At 35.5% G+C, this 11,846-nt stretch overlaps 1 long non-coding RNA gene across 3 annotated transcripts; it reads right to left on the reverse strand.

Moving 5' to 3' along the window:
* Positions 1–818: 818 nt before the first annotated feature.
* On the reverse strand, positions 819–7,590 carry LOC110027690. Of its 3 annotated transcripts, XR_002294366.1 has the most exons (6): positions 6,497–7,590; positions 2,247–2,449; positions 2,044–2,151; positions 1,664–1,957; positions 1,398–1,500; positions 819–1,308 (listed from the first exon to the last, which is right to left on the reverse strand). It is a non-coding gene; the product is annotated as an uncharacterized LOC110027690 (long non-coding RNA). The 3 variants fall into 3 exon arrangements; XR_002294367.1 differs by lacking the exon at positions 6,497–7,590 and having other exon boundaries at positions 1,664–1,979; positions 2,247–5,297; XR_002294365.1 differs by lacking the exon at positions 6,497–7,590 and having other exon boundaries at positions 2,247–5,063.
* Positions 7,591–11,846: the final 4,256 nt, after the last annotated feature.

Consider the following 11,846-nt stretch of genomic DNA (forward strand, 5'->3'; position numbering starts at 1 on the left):
TTTTTCTTTATGGCACTTGTATCCAGTCTTTGGGAATCATGTCATAAGAAAGTATCATCATAGATTCTAAACTTGATGATCATTAAGTATAAGATCAAAAATTTTGATAGGTAAGAAAAAAGGCCTTTGAATAGCTGAGAAGTGTGCTATCACCATTCAAAAAGGTTTTTCAATCGAACTCACCAGGGTAGTATTAGGGGAAATGAGCATATTTCTGACGGCTTAACGACATATTTGGGGACGCAACAAAAATGTTTGTCGGTAATTATTTTATTGACAAAATTACCTACAAATTATATGTGTCGGGGGTTTAACGATGATATAAAACTGTCTTTATAGACTATAATTTGTTATCGTTAGTAAGTCGCCGGTTATGTCTGACGGCTGACCGTCGACAAAGTGTAGCATTATCGTCGGAAAAATATAGCACAGCCGTAAAAAAAGTGTAGCAGAGACATGAGTACCCGTTAATATAAACTGACGGTCTATGACATCAGAAAACTTGAGCAGATATCACAAATTTTTATTGTGTCATTGGATTGTAAATCGTCGGAAATGGCCATCATAAATTATTATACGTCGTCGATATGTCGTCAGCAAACCGTCAAAAAAATGTAACATCAAAAAATAATTTTATGCTTCTTCAGCACTATAATTTTCACACCTTCAATCATAACACTATAATTTCCACACATCACAGTGTACTAATTCAAGCAGTTATTAATCTAATATCACAATATTATTTAACGCATATACCATAAAAAGAAATCAAAGAAAATCATTGCATTAAGCCAACCAAAATGAATATTTGTACGTAAAAAATAATGTTTGCTCCAATAAATTATTCTAAATAACTAAAGAGGAAAAAAATAAGTTCGTACTCCTCTGTCCTCTCATCACGGTCCTCGTCAGACTCATCCTCATCTGGTTTTTTCCTCTTAGTCGTGCGTGTCACAGTATCGCGTCAAAATTTGCCTTCATCTTCAACTCCATCTTCCATCTTATTTGGGCTAGCTAAGTGGAGATTTGGGCAACAACCTCAACAACAAATCTTGCCTCATTATCAAGAGTAAGAGCATCAACCTGCCTACAAAGCTCCTCCTCCTGGGCAGTAGAGGTCGATGAACCGAATGAGCTGAAGGGACGAGCGTCGTAGGTTGATGCCTGAGATCCTAAGTCATTGATCCAACCCTTTTGCATCCCTCTAGTAGCCTCTCTCCACGTGTCGTAGTTAGAAGGATCGGGATCTGTGATCGTAATACCATCTGACTCCGGGCATTCGCTCTTCTTCATCCTTTAAAAGGTCTTCTATAAAAAAAACAAGACTAAAGAAAGTTAGAGATTAGAAAAATGTCAATAGTTATTTGAACTGTAAACTAATTAATCTTTTAAATTACTTGGGTCGTCTGAGATCCGTTTTCACCCAGCTCTGGTCTGGCTGCAGCTTATGAGTGCGCACGTGTAACTCGATAGCGGATGGGTCCCTTCCAATGTTATAGACTGTCAGAGTAATGTAACAGTTAGCATACATTTAATGTTTAATAAAATTTAATGCATAAATTAAGTCTTACCACCATCCTCTTATGCTTTTGTATATAGCATCCTCTTATACAAAGCATACATTTAATGTTTAATAAAATTTAATGCATAAATTAAGTCTTACCACTATCCTCTTATGTTTTGTATGTAGCATCGTCTACCAGTTTGCTTGGAGGCCCCCTTGCCTCCGTAGTCAGAGCAGTGATTTTGTTTGGTCTTCTCCCTCTTCTTTTGGTATTTAGGAGAATCTTATGACTTAAAAAACGAGGCAAACACATCCTCGTCGAGTTACAAAGTGCGCTAGCGTGTCTTTCGTATGTCCCCAAACATATTACGAAGATGGTCGCTCAAAATCCTCCTTGTGCTTGAAGTTGCGCTATATGTGGGCCTCCTCCTCAGGTGGTCATCACCATTGTTTCTGCAAAATAAAATAGAAAAAACTAGATTGATATATATATATATATATATTATATATAACTGAAGATAATTGTGTTCGGTATATACATTGAACTCCTGAAATCACATATTTTGAATTGGGATCAAGTCCTCCTTGCATGATAAGTAGGGATAGTCAAACTTGTTCTGAATGATGTCCCGGACAGAATGGATGGCCTATGTGAGGAGAGAAAAATTAGAAACAACATAGCATGAGTATTCTATTAAATAAAAAGATAAAGGACTAACATCAATATCTAAGAAAAACTTACGCATTCCCCACAGGTCGTAGCTGAAAAATGATGCATGTGGTGCTTGAACTAGATGACGCATCGGGAGCAGTTAGTGGTGGTGTCGGTGTGGTAGTTGTAGCTGGTGGCAATGCAGGTGTGGTAATCACAGTCGTTGGTTGTGCGAATGTGGTGGTCACAGCAGCTGGCAGTGCGTGTGTGGTAGTCGCAGGTGATCGGTCGCCCTTTAGAATTGATCCGCCAGTTTGAAAATAATTTAGTTTAATATATATGTAATTTTGATTTTGAAAATAATATTTTAATTTTAAAAATTGAGAACAGATATATCTCATTCATTTAATAGTTTAAATAATCGAGTACAATACTACAAGTAATACATCATCTCGAAATATGAGCATATCACTTGATAATAGACTTAACTATTTAAACTAAGAAATTTATAATATTTATGTGGTCTGCAAATTTTACGACTGATTATTACTCTATCTAATATAAAGATTAGACATGACTTAGATTATCTGAGTTATTAATTCTCCTATAGGCATAACCCCCTATAGTTAATTACTTCTTGAACGGCTGAGATCACTTAAGAAAACTCTCAATTAAAATCGGGATTTCGGCTTCAAGAATTCAAAGTTTAGTTTTCAGTGGGAATGTCTCAAATAAGAACAGTCTTTTGGAGACCAAATGAGCGAAAGGTATGGGATGTCATAGATTATGAGGGGAACCTCAAGGACTTCCCAAGCTATCTTACTATTTGATTTTACATTTTGGAAGTGATGTTATCTGATGTTTACTCTTGTTATTTTTATTTTAACTCTAGGACTTACATTGCGCAACATACGATCATCACATGTAGCCTAAGAAGATATGAGTATTTACGACGTACCAAACGAGCAGCCTCGAAATCCTAAAAAATGTTAAGATTTATATTGCACGACATATAATCATGTGAAGACCTTAAAAGATAACGTAAAGATTTACGTCGTGCTAGACGAACAACCTCAAAGTCCTATGAATTTATATTATATAAGTCTAAGGAAAGTTTAGTTGAGGTTCATCGTTCACTTTATTGTTTTGGGTCTTGATTCGTCGCTTGAAGGTTGACCACCATTGTCTGATCGCGCTGTCACCTCGTTCCTTGAACAGCTCCTCCGAGGTTCTTTATTGTAGTGTTTTAGTTATAGAGGGTATACTTTTGAGTTGATGATTGTTGTTTTTGTTATGTTGACAAGTTTTGTTGTAGGGCCTTTAAGAATTGTTTAACAATATGTCAGGTTACTATGTTGGTTGTGTATCATAGGGTTTCCACCTAAACATATGTTCTACGTCCTCTATCCTAGGGTCTTTCATAAGAAAAGAATTAAAGCTTTCACCCTAGGCATGTGTCCAATGTTTTCTACCTTAATGGTCTTTCCCACGTTTCATAAAAATAGTGATAGAAGGATAACATGCATAAACGGAATATACACAATAAGATGCAATAAAAGGGAAGTACACTAAAAAAGAAGTGGTAGTACATACCTGCCGCCTCTGATGATACTTTTGGAAAGAATTGCAATTATATGTTTGATATGTAAAATAAGATAGTAATATATGAAAGATCGAAGTGTATAAGAGTTAAAGTTAGGGGTGTGCTCAGACTCAGGACATGTGACCCTGACGATTCTCGAGGGACATCCATAGGCAACCATCAGCATCTGTTCTTATAAGTCCAGCCTTGGGAAGAAACTACCAACAAGACAATCAAAGAAAGATCTTAGCCCCATCAAGGTGATTGGCAAGTGGACGTACAACAAGTCAACACCCAAGTTTCATAATTAGAATTTTCACCAAAGTCATTAGCAACAAAAAAATTAACCTCGCAAAAAAAGATTGTCATATTATTGTATACTTTGTAAATCATATGGTCCACAAATCAGTCATATTATTGGGTTCGGGCTACCAACAACCTAGGAAAGCAAGGGCAGCTTCGCACCAAGTGTTGGAGAATAGTAGTGTCGATCTTGCTCCCTCACGAAGTCATCAGGTCAGGAGAAGTAATATTCTATTGTCCCGATTTTTAGCACTAGATGTCTTTTGCATCATCGCCCTTATCTTCAATCCTTCCAACTTATAACCCCACTCGATGATTCATATAAAGCTGCTCCATCTTGAATGTCTTCAATCAAATCTTAACATCAAGGTAAACATGTGGGAAGACAAAGGGTATTTGCCTACATACGACTCAGTTCGTATGTGTTTACATATTTAACTCCTAAACTTTACTTTTTGAATTTATGCTATCAAAATCTTTCATATCACATAAAAAGGACTAGCATTTAATTCTTAAATAGGAAAAACTCTCCCTTTTTATGCATTGATACCATGGTATATATGTGAGAATTTTCAGGTTTATGCATTAAACATGTAAGTGCATGTAAATACTGAACTTTAGGTTCTAAACGTAAAAATATGTAGGTATTGGATGGTGCGCATATAAGAAGAATTGTATGACCTACATATAATTTTAAGTTCAGATATTGGATATGTAGAAACATAAGAATCACGTGGTATACATGTAACTCTTTCATTCCTTGTTTACCTTTTGAAAGCAAAGCAGATATTGATAAACACATAAGAATTGGGTGGCGTATATGTAAATCTGTAAATCTTCCAAAAGAGTGATAAGACAAACCTAACAGAATGTATCCGAAAAAGCTGCTCAAAATGACTTCCACCATGCACGATGGTTTAAGATTATCATTTGACTAATATGTACATTTACATACATACCACACAAATTCTCATGTATTTATATATCTAATATCAAAAATTTCATATTTTTTTCTACATATGTGTCATTTCACTTATATATGAAAAGTTAATATGAAAGATTTGGGTGGTATAAATGCAAAAGATGCAAAGCTTAAAAAATTAAACATGTGAAGTGCAAAGTTTACATGCAAAAGTTTTCACCAACAGAGCCTTGCCGCACACCTAACAATCATCAATCCACTATACCAATGCATCCTCTAACATATGTAATTATTATAATACCCAAGCCATATTGAGGGTTCATCCACCGATGCCCTAAAAAATAGAAGAAAGTTTATATTTTAAACGTAGGAGACTGTTGGTATATAAGAGAATTCATATAGTCATCAAATAAAAACTTCTCTTTTATGAGCTTATAATATCGTCACAGCTTAATGGAAAAGAAGCTCATGTCTGATCATCATCACCAAGCACTACAAAGGAGGCAAATATTCATTCCAATTCCACCGCTCAAGAGGATTTGAGTTGTATAAGTGTTAGAAAGAAAAATAAAGTTTAGCTGTTAAGTACATAAATACAATAGGAATTAAATGGTATCTATGTAAATCTCCCAAGTAGAATTTGTCCATCCCAATAACGGCCCCCCAAGCCATCCTCATGCCTTCACCATTATTTGGCATATTGTCCATCCAAGGTTCATTTCAACTTTCTTAAAGGCAGTCAAGATAATGTTCAAACGCAGCACAATGGTACCAATAGATAGAGAAAGCTCCATGTAGGTTATCCAACAGGCAACAAAAGACCCAAAAATGTCTAAGTTAATGTGAAAGTGCTATGTGTCTATATATGAAAGTTTAGGTGTGAGATATGTAAAATACCTAAGAGTTTTGAGGTAAGGTGTTTAATATGTAGGAACATAAAAATTATGGGGTATGCATGCAATGTCAAAGTCACTCCCCATATTCATATGTGGCGTATTTTAAATGTTGAATTTCCTTTGGTAAATACTTGAGCACAAATTCTAATTAATGCCCATATTCCTCACAATTTAAATTTAAGGTGAACCTAAGATACTAAGTAGCAGGTACAACAAATATCCTGTTATTTCACCATGAGCCCGACAATATGAAGCAGCAGATCCCACAATGATTGTCACCAGGCAGGCAATAATAAATGGAGTAGTCCAAATAAATCCAGAATGAGTGAAATCAGATAGCAGCTGCAATATGTGAAGTTATAAGGGATTCTATAGCAGAGAATAGCACTCCAATTTGTGAAGGTAAATTTAGAAGCCATGAAATTTTATTTTAGTTTGATTAAGAAAACACGCGTATGTATAACAATGAAGAACATAAGGAAAACAAACTTATCTAAGCATCCTCAATATAAAAGCTTAACACAAATGTCACCCGATATTGGTTGGAAATCCAAACGTAAGAATGCAGTTAAGATTTCTTGAAAGTTTATCGAAGAAAGGAGAATGACTTCGTTATTTAAAGAGGAAGAAAACGTACAGGTCATGCTCAAACGAAGAAGGAACTTCTTGCGTGAATCAGAGAACTATCTTGACAAAAGAAAAATGGGGGAAGAGAGCAGAGATGAACAAACAAGGGGTTCGGAGAGCCCTTAAGGCTTTGAGTGTGAAGAAGAGTTAGGGCCGGCTGGGGTTTCACACGCGAGTGAGGAGAGGGGTCTTGGGGGTGACGAATAATAAGGTGGCTTACGGCTTAAGAAGGAGGAGGGGAATTTAGCCGAGTGAGGGCTTCGGGGCGAGAAGCTTGGGAGCCGAAGACTTGCCAAGAGTGAGCTAAGAGTGCTTGCAAGTTGCAAAGCATCTCACCATTTTCACGTGAAATAATCATTCTTCAATGGGCCCTAGTGTTAATCATCACTACTGATATAAATCATATTCTTTGGAATCAAGGGTATTTTTGGGCAACCGTCAAGATATAATTAACCAAATGGAATATATACCCTTGGGAAGTAGTTATTCTTTCACGGATATTGGTCAAAGGTGATTCCGTCTGATCTTATTTGGATGAACATACTTGACACATCCTTGTGAAGTTTATCGCTTATAGGCTCTCTACATTTTTTTTCTCTTGTTTATTATCTTTATCGTATGTTTGTCCTTTTCAGTTTCTCTCTTCTCATGATCATTTAAAAGATTCAGAAGAGAAACTTATTCAAAAATTGGAAATATTTGACGATGGACAAACCGGAAACTCCTTTAAAAACAAAAAAGAGAAATGAATGAAACAGTAATTATATGTCGCCCACATCCCCGACTTGATCCAGCTCGAGTATGCTCTCCACTGAACCGACCCGGCTCACTTCAGCCTGCAATCGCTTTTCATTAACCTGACTTGCACTTGCCTTTGCCTGAGCTCGTACTTTGCTCAAATCTGCGTCGTACCAACTAATGTTGAACACTTTGTTCTGCCACTAGCCCCCGACCAAGCACCATCTTTTTTGAAAATTTTATTTTCTATTATTATTCTATTTATTTTCAAAATACAAAAAAAAAATCATCTGAAAATAAGGGCAACTAATGTGTCATCAAAAAAATTTATCATTTGACATAAATCTTAAGGAATTTTTTTATCAAGAAAATTTTAATTTAAATTAAAGATCATCTAGAGCTCTAATTTCAGCAAGATTATTGTTAAACTAACCATCTCAACAAGTTGAATTTAATGATACCAAATTAGTTTAATCTGAGTCCAATTGAGTTTAGATCAAACTTTTAAAGCACTTTTGGAGGCTTCAAATTGTTAATTGAATGGTCAACTAAACTTCAAATTTAACATATTTTTAGTTGAATCAAGCATCTCGATGAGTAGAATCTAGCGAGCATATGCACTCTTAATTATGAGATCATTAAGGCTCTCAAATAATTAAAAAATTTCATATGATCAAGGGGGTCAATACGATACATTTGATTAAGTGGTTAGGGAAGTTTTTTGCCAATAGAGCAAAATACAACACCAACTATTAGGCTTAGCATTAATATGAAACCAAAAGGTTAAAAATGCAAATATCAGATTTCAGGTGTTTAATATGTAGGAACATAAAAATTATGGGGTATGCATGCAATGTCAAAGTCACTCCCCATATTCATATGTGGCGTATTTTAAATGTTGAATTTCCTTTGGTAAATACTTGAGCACAAATTCTAATTAATGCCCATATTCCTCACAATTTAAATTTAAGGTGAACCTAAGATACTAAGTAGCAGGTACAACAAATATCCTGTTATTTCACCATGAGCCCGACAATATGAAGCAGCAGATCCCACAATGATTGTCACCAGGCAGGCAATAATAAATGGAGTAGTCCAAATAAATCCAGAATGAGTGAAATCAGATAGCAGCTGCAATATGTGAAGTTATAAGGGATTCTATAGCAGAGAATAGCACTCCAATTTGTGAAGGTAAATTTAGAAGCCATGAAATTTTATTTTAGTTTGATTAAGAAAACACGCGTATGTATAACAATGAAGAACATAAGGAAAACAAACTTATCTAAGCATCCTCAATATAAAAGCTTAACACAAATGTCACCCGATATTGGTTGGAAATCCAAACGTAAGAATGCAGTTAAGATTTCTTGAAAGTTTATCGAAGAAAGGAGAATGACTTCGTTATTTAAAGAGGAAGAAAACGTACAGGTCATGCTCAAACGAAGAAGGAACTTCTTGCGTGAATCAGAGAACTATCTTGACAAAAGAAAAATGGGGGAAGAGAGCAGAGATGAACAAACAAGGGGTTCGGAGAGCCCTTAAGGCTTTGAGTGTGAAGAAGAGTTAGGGCCGGCTGGGGTTTCACACGCGAGTGAGGAGAGGGGTCTTGGGGGTGACGAATAATAAGGTGGCTTACGGCTTAAGAAGGAGGAGGGGAATTTAGCCGAGTGAGGGCTTCGGGGCGAGAAGCTTGGGAGCCGAAGACTTGCCAAGAGTGAGCTAAGAGTGCTTGCAAGTTGCAAAGCATCTCACCATTTTCACGTGAAATAATCATTCTTCAATGGGCCCTAGTGTTAATCATCACTACTGATATAAATCATATTCTTTGGAATCAAGGGTATTTTTGGGCAACCGTCAAGATATAATTAACCAAATGGAATATATACCCTTGGGAAGTAGTTATTCTTTCACGGATATTGGTCAAAGGTGATTCCGTCTGATCTTATTTGGATGAACATACTTGACACATCCTTGTGAAGTTTATCGCTTATAGGCTCTCTACATTTTTTTTCTCTTGTTTATTATCTTTATCGTATGTTTGTCCTTTTCAGTTTCTCTCTTCTCATGATCATTTAAAAGATTCAGAAGAGAAACTTATTCAAAAATTGGAAATATTTGACGATGGACAAACCGGAAACTCCTTTAAAAACAAAAAAGAGAAATGAATGAAACAGTAATTATATGTCGCCCACATCCCCGACTTGATCCAGCTCGAGTATGCTCTCCACTGAACCGACCCGGCTCACTTCAGCCTGCAATCGCTTTTCATTAACCTGACTTGCACTTGCCTTTGCCTGAGCTCGTACTTTGCTCAAATCTGCGTCGTACCACTTGGTTGGCCATCGCTATCAGGGCGGCCACCATGGGCAGGCCGACCACCTGGGCAGACCACAAAGAATGCAGTCGAACGGCCACCCTAGCCGACAATCACCAGTCCGCCTGCCACAAAGAAACTTCGGTAAATTTATGTGTGTATATGTATTCATATATGTATATGTATGTATGTATATATGTATATGTATAGGTATATATATACATATATGTATATATGCATGCATGTATATATATTCCTTAATTAAGCAATTTCCGTGGATTGAAATAACATTGGTGAGGACATTGGCGAAGTTATTTTAACTCCTGAATTTTTCATTCAACTGCCCGTCAATGAAAAATATCTATATTACTGCAAGTTTTGTGCTAGAGTGATTGATTGAATTAAGTGCAATATCACCAATGACTTTATTATGACAAATAAAGAGAATTATGACAAATAAAGAGATCGATTACTAAGATAGAAAGCTCATTCTTGTGAGTCATGTATCAACCAAAATGATTCACAAATTGCAAGTGGCGCACTCAGCTTCTACGCAAGCAAGCAAGCAACAATTTACTTACCAGCTTCTCTCTACATGAGATTACTATCCACATGATAAGTTTGATATTGTTTATTATATTCTATTATAGTTTAGTGGTGAATGCCTGAACCTGACTTATTAAGATTTTTCACTTTGTTTCCAATCAATGTGTTGCACATTCGAGCACAAATTTGTCTTTATACCTTAGTAATTTATATTTCTAAAGAATAAAATACATTGGCAAGTATCAACTACATATATTTCATTGTAATTATATGTGTTGTTATCTGGGATTTTATATGAGATTATGCATAAATCAGATAAAAGCACATAAAACATGCTCAAAATTTAGGCTTATGTGAGCTAAGCACATTGGTTTTGAGAGTCTTTGGCATCTTCCTCTATCAATTGAAACTTGGTTTCACTAAATACATTATTTTTATCCATGTTATAAATCATTTTTTGTTGGTTTGCACCCTAAAATTACAATCTCTTGTAAAATTTATAATGCATATTTTGGGAGGTAAATATCATTTTGTGTAGTTTACGAGATTATAAATTTCTCTCATATGCCAGTAAGAAGCAAAACTTCCTTCTCATTTTCTTACTCTGATTTTCTATTCTCAAGAAAATTCAAAGAATAAAAGTTTCACTTAGGATTTAAGGGAGGTTTTATTTCATCGATTTCGATTCATCTCTTCTCTTCTAATCTTTCTACTTTTCTCTACAAAAATCCTCTCATTTTTTTATTCAAATAAATTCAAAAGCCTCAAATCCTCTCAATTTTTTGTTCAAAGAAATTCATAAGCATCGAAGTTGTTAGCCAATACTAAGAATTCCTAATATCTAAGAATTTGATTTCAAAGAGGGAATTTATGCTTCTTATGGGAGAGTATAGGGTGTTATATCTAAAAGAGGGTGGGAGAGACTGTGCTATGAGAAAAGGGTCACAATGATTTCTGTGGTAAGGGTGTTTTATTCTAATTTCAAATAGCATAAAGTTGAGAAAATTTTTTTTGGAGAGAAAAGCGGGTAGATTTTCATTCTCCTAATAATAATTTCTTTTTACCTCCTTGATATCCCTGATAATTTCTACTTTGGATTTGATATTTTTGAGTCCGACCTTTTGGAAGTTATTAAACTTCTTACTGATGAGCAATGAGAGTGGAATATGAGAGAAGAAAGGGGAGAAAACTTCTCTGCTAATACTCTGAATGCAAAATCTAGAGCTTGACATTACTTCATTTTCTTCAAACTTTTGCCTACCATAAATATGTGTGAGGTCACTAGAGAGAGAGGTATTAAATTATTGTATTCACGTAGAAAAAAAATATTGATGTGGGTTAGCTTATCCACAACTCGATTTGCAATGCTAAAGGAGGATCAACTATAAAATTGAGGCACACAACATTTATATTTGCTTTATGTGTGAGATCAGATGCAAATATGAGAACTAAGAGGAGCAGTTCTAACCTTTGTGATCGATGATGAAGAAATAAATAGACGAGTATAAAAAGACAATTTTTAGAAAGCTTATGAGTTTTGTCTCAGTACATCCCAGCTCAGCTTATCTCAGTCTAGTACTTCTTAGCTTCGACCCAAGGCTTTTGCTGCTTTCACTGCCATCCACAAGGGCCTCAAATACTTTCTCGTCATTCAAAAATCATGTAGTGTGACCAGTATTAACTTTATGAGGATTACATCACTCTAAAATCTAGTATCGATGACAATTTGAATATCTGACCCGATACCATGATACCCAACATG

This window comes from Phalaenopsis equestris, unplaced genomic scaffold (genome assembly GCF_001263595.1).
Source record: "Phalaenopsis equestris unplaced genomic scaffold, ASM126359v1 Scaffold000002, whole genome shotgun sequence".
NCBI lineage: Eukaryota > Viridiplantae > Streptophyta > Magnoliopsida > Asparagales > Orchidaceae > Phalaenopsis > Phalaenopsis equestris.